The 9,390-nt window shown below is 35.7% G+C and overlaps 1 long non-coding RNA gene across 1 annotated transcript; it reads right to left on the bottom strand.

The window, feature by feature from the left end:
- Positions 1 to 1,842: 1,842 nt before the first annotated feature.
- LOC136840528 (uncharacterized) lies at positions 1,843 to 6,976 on the bottom strand. Its single transcript, XR_010853632.1, has 4 exons — positions 6,921 to 6,976; positions 5,413 to 5,527; positions 4,382 to 4,482; positions 1,843 to 2,174 (listed from the first exon to the last, which is right to left on the bottom strand). It is a non-coding gene; the product is annotated as an uncharacterized lncRNA (long non-coding RNA).
- Between the last annotated feature and the right edge of the window lie 2,414 nt (positions 6,977 to 9,390).

Raw genomic sequence — 9,390 nt, 5'->3', positions numbered from 1 at the left:
CCAGTGCTTGGCCTATGGCCCAGACCTAGTAATTCATCCTAATCCTTCGGGCCAGCCCTATGAGGGATGATAGACAGCTCAAGTGGTCTGGTTAAACTTTTTAATAAAATTTCTTGCACGAGTAAAATTATCAAAATCCATGCCGCCTAACTCAGATTACATCCCTACCGAGAACTTCCATATCACTGGCGTGGAATGATTGAGCTAATTGCTGAAAATCTTCCGACCCCGGACTGACAAAATTTAAGAGAATTAGGTACCTGATGGCCAGTTAAATGCGGCCCTTGCTTTTCTAACGTGCTTCGATCTGTTGGGAGTTTCTGGTGCAATTCAGAACCGAAAGCAAGAAGGAAGAAGGCAGATAAGTCTATATGAACCTCGAGCTTGCGACCAGCTGTGCTATGATGTGTTGTGGTGTTTACGAAATCTGAAAACATGAGAGAACGGAAGGAAGGACAGAGAGAGAGAGAGAGAGAGAGAGAGAGAGAGAGAGAGAGAGAGAGAGAGAGAGAGTAATATTACAGCTAGGTACGGATTACAAAGAACGAGCGAGACATCAATAGTCCAAACATCACGTTATGTCAAAACCACGTAATTTAAGGTTACGCGATTATCACCTACACTGTCAGTCATGTGCCTTACATTCGTTCTTCCAAAAGTTTAATAAAAGTTATTTCAAAAACTTTGTGGAAGTTTCCATTAACTGATAGCAATAAGATTCACCATCCCCACTTCAACTGTTAATGGCAGTTTTAACCATAGCTATTCTAAACGAACCAAGAATTGGCACTAACAAGATACCCCCATTATGCCACTTATAATTCCTGTTGCTCTAAGACTTTGCTTGAAGCTGACGGGGTATAGGACTGTAGTCTACATTATCTGACAGTGGCTGTCTCATATTAGTGGTATAAAGAATTTTGAGCAAATTAGCCAATTGCCTACACGCGTAATTCGCCCCTTGCCCCGGTAAAACATGGCCTACAGACCTTAGTATCTACTTCAGCCAGTCACGTAAACTTTTTAATAATTATACGTTTACCAAAACCTGTTACAAGCTTTCCTAGCCTATCATCGCAAAATTCAGTCAGTTGCCTTGCTTCAAAGCAAGCAAATTTATCCTAATCCATTTCAATTCTGGTCCTTTTGTAACAGACTTTTCATTTTTCAACTGGCTTGTCTCGCTTCTATGGGACTAGAGACTCCACAATCGCCTAGTTAATCAATGTTCAGCTTTTAAATGCTAACACTTCCATTTGGAAATCTTGTATGACTTTCTCTAATCTGTACCATATTCAAAATAGTTCTCATTAACTGCTTAGTTTCATTTATCGGATAACCTCTATAGTGACCCTCCCCACACACACACACACACACACACACACACACACACACACACACACACACACCCACACACACACACACACACACAGAGAGAGAGAGAGAGAGAGAGAGAGAGAGAGAGAGAGAGAGAGAGAGAGAGAGACACTGCCATCAGCTTAAGCTTATTAACCCATATTCGGTTATCCTTGGCGGCTTATTTTCAAATTAATCTCCAGGATATCTTCAAATTTTCTAAATTATATTTGATGACCTAGAATTATTACGAACACCTGAAACTGACAATACTCCTTAGAACAAGGTATGACCATTTCACGTTAAGTATTTTGCCCTTCATTGCGTAAAATGCTTAATTTTTTCATTTTCCTTTCAATTTAAGCATATTTCCTCCACTGTCATCTCACTTTTTCCAACTCCATTCTTACCTTAAGAGATATACAACAACGCCACAATCATAAGGATAGCATTACAACCACAATCATGAGGATAAGCTGATTGCAATGTAGTTATGAAATATAATCTTAATACCTACTTCACTTTTTTACTCCATTAATTCCTTCAGCCACTTCAAGTCCTCAAAGGTTGCAAAGTACTCAATTCTCGAGTTTTTGTAGATAAGATTTTTTCATTACGGGCTAGTAATCGTGGGCTCCATGAACAAAAGGCTACACAATTATATTTCGCTCTTTGGCAAAAGGTCTTTATTCTGGAACTTTCTGGTCTCTTCCTGGAACCCTTCCGTCAGCAGGGAACTATATGGCATTGTGGTGGTGTACTTAAAGCGCATATCCCAGTAATTAGCTTCTTGCCCGCTGTCCACAGAATGCGCTCTACTGCAAGAAAATAATTCGGTATTTTAGACCCTAAATGTATTGAAGGCTTGTGATCGTGATGTGACATAGCAATAGGTTTAAGGCTAGAGCTTGTAAGATACCCACATACCTTTTCCCTTCTCTTGTTCTAAGACCCAGAAAATTATGTCAGGCCTCATCGTTCATTACTTTCATTTGGATGAATTAGAATTTTTAAAATTAGCTTTAAACTTTTTGTGGCAAATGCTGCCTATCTTATATTTATATCAGTAAACTATGAACATATTTCAACGGAAAGTTTCCTTTGTATTTTTTACAAACTTCTAGTAGACTAAGGTTATTGCTTGGATTTTTTATATAAATATTGTCAACATTTTTAACATCTAGTAAATTAAGGTTATTGCTTGGATTTATATAAATATTTCTATATTAACACTTAAGTTTAATCAAAAGCCACTAGTTTCTTAAAAGGAGTGAGATTCTAGTGAACCAAAAACTATGAATACACACTATACTACTTGTACTAGTTCCATACTGTCCGACTTAAGAACTTGCGCTAAGGGATGGTATGGAGAGCCAAACCTTCACACACGATTCACTACTTAACTCAATAACTAGTAGTGTCGTTTCTTTAACATAAGTTGGTCAAAAGGCTGAATCAACTGGTCAATTTGTTTGATTCCCCTAACAAAATAATCCTTACTATCCTTAATACTTTTATATATTTACAAGAATGCACTTTGATTCCCTTAATAAAATTATCTTAACTAGCCTTAATACTTACACAAATTTAAACAAATTTAGATATGGTATACATTACCTCCTGCTTAATAATGTTCATCTCCAATCTCACCAAAGTAAAAAATTAATTAAATTAAACCTTAAATAAGTTTAGCAAAATAGTTTATTGGGTTTATTACAAAGGTAGAACAAGCCCATAAACCTTTGTTGATAAAACAGGGTTATTTCAGAGTAACCCCAGTGGCCTAATCTCAGACCAGCATTTGAACAGTATCAAAGAAACTGTACTTAAACCCTGGGGACATTAAAAATTTCTATCATTCCTAAATTTAGCACCTAAATTACAACGAATATCTCCTACACCTAAAGGTGAACTCAAAATGAGCAGTAAGAACTTCAAAAATCATAAGTTCCCTTAAATCATATTTACCTAAACTTAATATCTTATACCTTATGGATTCCAGTACAATACACCTTTCATCCTAGGCCTGCAGTCAAACAACTGACCTGTGCACTAGGGACCATAGTCCATGGCATAAGTTCTAGGATACCATATGGGTACCAAATTCTAAAGATTTGTTCCTTTTTACCTTCTGTCTTAAAATAACCCTTAGTTTAAATCGGCGTACTAACTAGACCATAAATTCAACTTGAGAGCCTATATTTTTCGAGAGCCTATATTTTTCAAGTTACATAATACTAAACGAAATTTACTATACCTAAAATTTATGCAAACGAGACTCGCAACAGCAAAGGCTTGAAGGACCAATTACTATGTCGAGGGTGAACACCTAAAACTTTAAAAATTATACCCTTCAGCAAAGTGTGAATAGTCCGATACTAAAAACTTTATACCAAAGCCTGAAAATGGATTAAACTCCTTGAGTCATTACGACAGCTTAAAGATTATATCTTGGAGATTAGAACTTTACCCTTCTCTAAACCTAATCAAACTTACAAAAACTTAAACCTCCAAAACAACTTGAAGCTCCAAAACAACTTGAAGCTCCAAAACAACTTGAAGCTCCAAAACAACTTGAAGCTCCAAAACAACTTGAAGCTCCAAAACAACTTGAAGCTCCAAAACAACTTGAAGCTCCAAAACAACTTGAAGCTCCAAAACAACTTGAAGCTCCAAAACAACTAAAAGCTCCAAAACAACTAAAAGCTCCAAAACAACAAAGCTCCAAAACAACTAAAAGCTCCAAAACAACTAAAAGCTCCAAAACAAATTAAACCTCCAAAACAACTTAAACCTCCAAAACAACTTAACATTAAAATAGTTAAAACTATACCTTAACAGTGCAGCAAACCTTACTAGCTTACCATTCGTAAATTGGTTTTGATTTATGGGTTTGGTTTTGAGTGCAAGCCCCTCTTGGACATGCAGTAGGCCCAAGCCTACTGCATGCCATAGAGGACCTCACTACATCAGGGGCGAAGGGGGAGGATTAGCTTGCAAAGTTTGATGGTAGTAATATACTTACCCAATGGTGAGAAGGTTCCAGTACAAAGCAGTTGAATGCAGTCTTCTCTAATTGTATCCTCACTTTGTATTCACTTTTTGTACACGCAGAGCCAGATATACCTGGAAAATAATGGAACTAAAATCGGTGAATAAGTGGGGCTATTATGCTAACAATCCTCTTACCTTGATTCTCAGCTTATTCCTCGTTAAGATTTAAAATTTTTAAGTGTCAATATTACCACAATTATATAGTTAACTTCAACAAAAATAGTTAAGTGCTTAGACAAAAATATACTTAGTTGGCCTTTGAATCTGAGAACAATAACTATGGTTTCATCAAAATCATATTCGTCAAATAAGGAATTTTAAATGTTTCATTAAAATATATGACATATAAAAAAATACCGAAGTCAATTCTGGAAGAGAAGGTGACCACTTATGTTAATCAAAAAATATAATCAAATAGAAAACTGACTAACATTTGAAAAAAAATATTTAAAAAGATGGTGCCTATAAAAATGACCGAAGTTTGTCATTTAGGCTAAAATTAATCCTAACAAGCAGCTACGCCAAAGATAGCTATGTAAATACTGTATACTAAATTTCACTGCCAAAAGTATCACTAAAAAGCAAAAACTCAGGGCAGATTTAAATATTCTGTGCCTAAACATTCACAAAATCGACCAAGCAAAAATAATCTCCCAACTTGGCTTAAACTAATTTCACCCTATGTAAATCTGAAAGTGGCAAAATTCGATGCATGTTAAAAGAGGAATTAGTAATTTATGCCACTTGAGTTCAGTGAAGACCTATTACAATTAAAATCAAACGTTCGATGCAATCTTATAGAGAAGTTAATTCTGAAGATTTAGTTCTTGTTAAAATTGGATTAATGTTAACCATTTAAATAAAACAAAATGCAATGATCAACGCACTGAAGTTAATAAATTACCTCAAAACTAAAATAACGCATCCTTAAACCATGCATCATTTTCAAGCAACAAAGAAAATACGCGTAAGATTTCAGTAAAATCCTAAGCAACAGCTCACCTTGACAACTGGAAATGGGGACGTAAACTTCAGCTAAGCGCAACGCCTCCGAAAGCCATGCAGGAATATATCGAGAAATTCTTTCACTTTGTAGACAACCAGCACCAATTTAAGACTATCCAATGGACGAAAAAAAAAAGTATTGAAACTCCTAAGTCACATGTTACCGGTATATGTCTAAGTCACTCATCACCAAAGGTTTTTCTATCCAAAGATTTACAGGGTTAATAACAATGGCATAAAAAAAAAATTAATCAACACATGATTTTAAATACACAACACCTTCACTTAAAAAAATATTGAAACCACAAGTTTATAAACCACAGGTTACTGATATATGTCAAAGTCATTCATGGTCACTTCACTTAGTTTATACACAGGTTTTTCTATCCAAAAAAATACACCGTTAATAACAAAAGCAAACAAAAAATCCAACAAATTAATCTATGCACGAATTACAAACCTACACTTAAGATGGCATTGAGTATAAAAGAAAGCGTTTTAAATCCCCACCCAAGAAATATATATCGCTAATAACTACGCCATACAAAAAATAACCAAAAAATAAATTGGACATATGCACAAATTTCAAGCATACAACACCTTCACTTACGATGACATTGCCAAAAAAAGCGAGTTAAGTATTCAAGCACTCTGTACTCGACAGCCAAAACCAGTTCACTGGTTCCGTGGGACACGAACGGGAAATTACCAGAATCCGCACAAAACTTCCAACTTTCGCCTCGCAGACTGGAAGTCACAAAACAAGAACTTGTCACCGCTGGAGACACTGAGTGAATAAATAAACCAACTGCAGAGGTGAGGGAATGAAAGTCATTAAAGGTATCTTCGCTTTTACGACCCTATAAGGAAAGTTTGATTTCACTGCCAAGAAAAAAAAAAAGCGCTGGATGGCTTGTAAAAATGGAAAGTGGATTTTGCGAAAGACTAATTAAATCAATGGAAATTTACTGAAAGCAACATCAACCCACTGAAAGTTTAATATCAACCCACTGAAAGTTTAATATCAACCCACTGAAAGTTTAATATCAACCCACTGAAAGTTTAATATCAACCCACTGAAAGGTTAATAACCCACTGAAAACAGCATTAACCCACTGAAAGGTTAATAACCCACTGAAAACAGCATTAACCCACTGAAAAAAATGAACTTACTAAAAGCAATAACTTAAAAGCAATATTAACCCACCGAAAGCATTAACCCACTCAAAACAGATCACGATCGTTTCGGCCAAAAGTCATTTAGGCCGTAACATCCAAACTGGCAAACGGCCGAAATGGCTGTATAAAACACTTTGATCCCCAAAGGGACTACTACTAAACACGGCATCCCAAGGAGCTTACCGCCACCTCTTACGGCCTAAACTTCTTATGGCCTAATCGTTCCGAACTCCTCGAAACAACACTGGAAACAATATTATCCCACTGAACGCAACATCAATCCATTAAAAGCAAAATTAACTTGCGGAGTGCAATATTATCCTCACCTTCATCACAACGAATAAACCTCTAGGCCAGTAGGTCACGGGAACAACAAGCCAACTGAAGTCTGAAGTATTGTTTTCCATCGACCGGAAATTGAGAAGACAAGGACAGTGGACACGACTGATTGTAACTACACACTTTGACTTCGCGCCATCTTTTGCTGGAATTGGCAAAAGATCTGATTTTTTCAAGACTGACTGATTGGTTTCTAGAAGGCTTTTAAAACTGATCGATCAATCAGTCTAGAAGATTCACATCTTTTGGAAATTCCAGAAAAAGGTGAAATGAAATCGAAGATGAATTTATAGGAGATGGAAAGTTAATAATAAGAGGTTTTACAAAAGGGATTTCAACTCTTCTGATTTTTCTTTATATCTCGTAAGGAACTGATTTACGGTGAAACTGAAGAGATTCACTTTTTTCAGGAAAATAAGGAAAGAGTTAAGCTTGTTCCCGTATCAGTTAATTATAAAGAAGCTGAAGTTTTCAGTGATATGTAAGTAACTTGCGTTCTTACGGCAATTTAATCATTCGAAGCGAAACGAGAGAAAATATATTTCATAGACTAAATAAGATAGCCAAACTTTTTTTTTTTTTTTGCAAAGGCACGGAAATTTCTATTCCGGAAATGTATAGAAATTATTTTTTGTAATATTGCAATATTTTGCTTGAGAGAGAAACAGACAGACATACTAACAGGTTTACTACATCATGTAATATTTGGCCAGCTGAGTCATAAAATACCAACTTAAATCATTTTGAGTTTGGTCAGTATTCGGATGGGTTACTAGTACAGAAGGCTAGGCGTTCCTTGGACATCCACGGTCTGGGTGTAGGGCTAGCAACCTCATTCCAGTAAGACTTTTGTGGTTCAGTGGCGTCAACTCAGCCCAACATGGTGAGAGACTACGATTCAATCTTACAATAAAAAAAAGTTTTTTTTTTTTTGCAGATTTAACCAGTTTTTTTTTGCAGTTGGGCAACTGTTTAACCAGTTGAAAATTGGAACAAGAAACTCATCCAGAAACCTCAGTGGCCCCTTAGGGGGTTAGTGCCGTCAGTGGACCTAACGTGGTGCACTGTAGGCATTACTTAAAGTCTTTGCAGTGTCCCTTCCTAAGGCCCATGCTGCAACCCCTTTTCATTCCTTTTACTGTACCTCCGTTCACATTCTCATTCTTCAGGCTTACTTTCTTCAACCCTCTCCTAACAATCGTTTCATAATGCAACTGCAAAAGGTTTTCCTCCTGTTACACCTTTCAAACCTTTTTACTGTCAATTTCCGTTTCAGCGTCGAATGACCTCATAGGTCCCAGCACTTGGCCTCAATTCTATATTCTATTCTATTCTCATCTCAGTGCTGGTACTCCGAAGGCCAGTACCTTCTGGAGCCAACCCTCTATTGGAGGGGGTTGGGGGAGGATAAGTTCAACTGTTACAGATATTTGAGAAATTCATGAGTAAGGTATTTTATTTCAACTGATAATTTTCAAGGGTAACATATACCGTGTCATGAAGCCACCTGAAACACGATGCATTTTTACAGAAAGATTTCAATATTATAAGTTAAATAAAATCTGGATTCTTTCCCTATAGCAACCATTACCTTCATCTTCCTGGTTCATTTTCTGGGAGAACATTTGTGGGTCACATTAATTTGTCAGTTACAGTTCATAGTTATCCTCAATAACTGGTTTTAAATTATATCTTGACTGTCAAGATGAGGTGTTTCGTTTTCAGCCTTGGCATCTGTACACAAATAACAGTTGACCTCTTGCTGTTTTTAATCTTTTTTTTTATGTGATTAAATTGAGAATTTTCTCTTCATCGAGTTAAATGATAATTAATCTTTCATGATTTTCATTATAATATGAATGGATTCTGACAGGTTTGTCTTTTAGTCGAAAATTAGTTGCTTTTATATTATACTGTATATATATATATATATATATATATATATATATATATCTGTATGTGTGTATGTGTGTCTGTATGTATACAGTATCTATATACATATATATATATATATATATATATATATATATATATATATATATATATATATATATATATGTGTGTGTGTATGTATGTATATATATATATATATATATATATATATATATATATATATATATATATATATATATATAATATAGTACTTTTGACTATATATATAGAGAAACCATTCATCAGATATTTTCGTCTCTCAGTAGAGACTATTCATCAGACATTCCTCTCTCCTCTCTCTCTCTCTCTCTCTCTCTCTCTCTCTCTCTCTCCCAGCGACAAGAGATTAATCGGCAGCGTTCATCTGTCGTAAAGATAAAGAGAAGCGATTCCTCCCGAGTATTAAACCTCGTAACAAATGATCTGTTATCCAAACCTGTTCGGTTCAGGCTCTCTCAAAAGAGTGCGCGCTTGAGTATGGACATTATCGTACACTGCGATGTTGCAACCACTTCGGAAAAAAAA

The sequence above is a fragment of the Macrobrachium rosenbergii genome, chromosome 7 (assembly GCF_040412425.1).
Source record: "Macrobrachium rosenbergii isolate ZJJX-2024 chromosome 7, ASM4041242v1, whole genome shotgun sequence".
Lineage (NCBI taxonomy): Eukaryota > Metazoa > Arthropoda > Malacostraca > Decapoda > Palaemonidae > Macrobrachium > Macrobrachium rosenbergii.
Note: the sequence above shows the minus strand (reverse complement) of the source record. Positions and strands in the feature narration are given on the sequence as shown.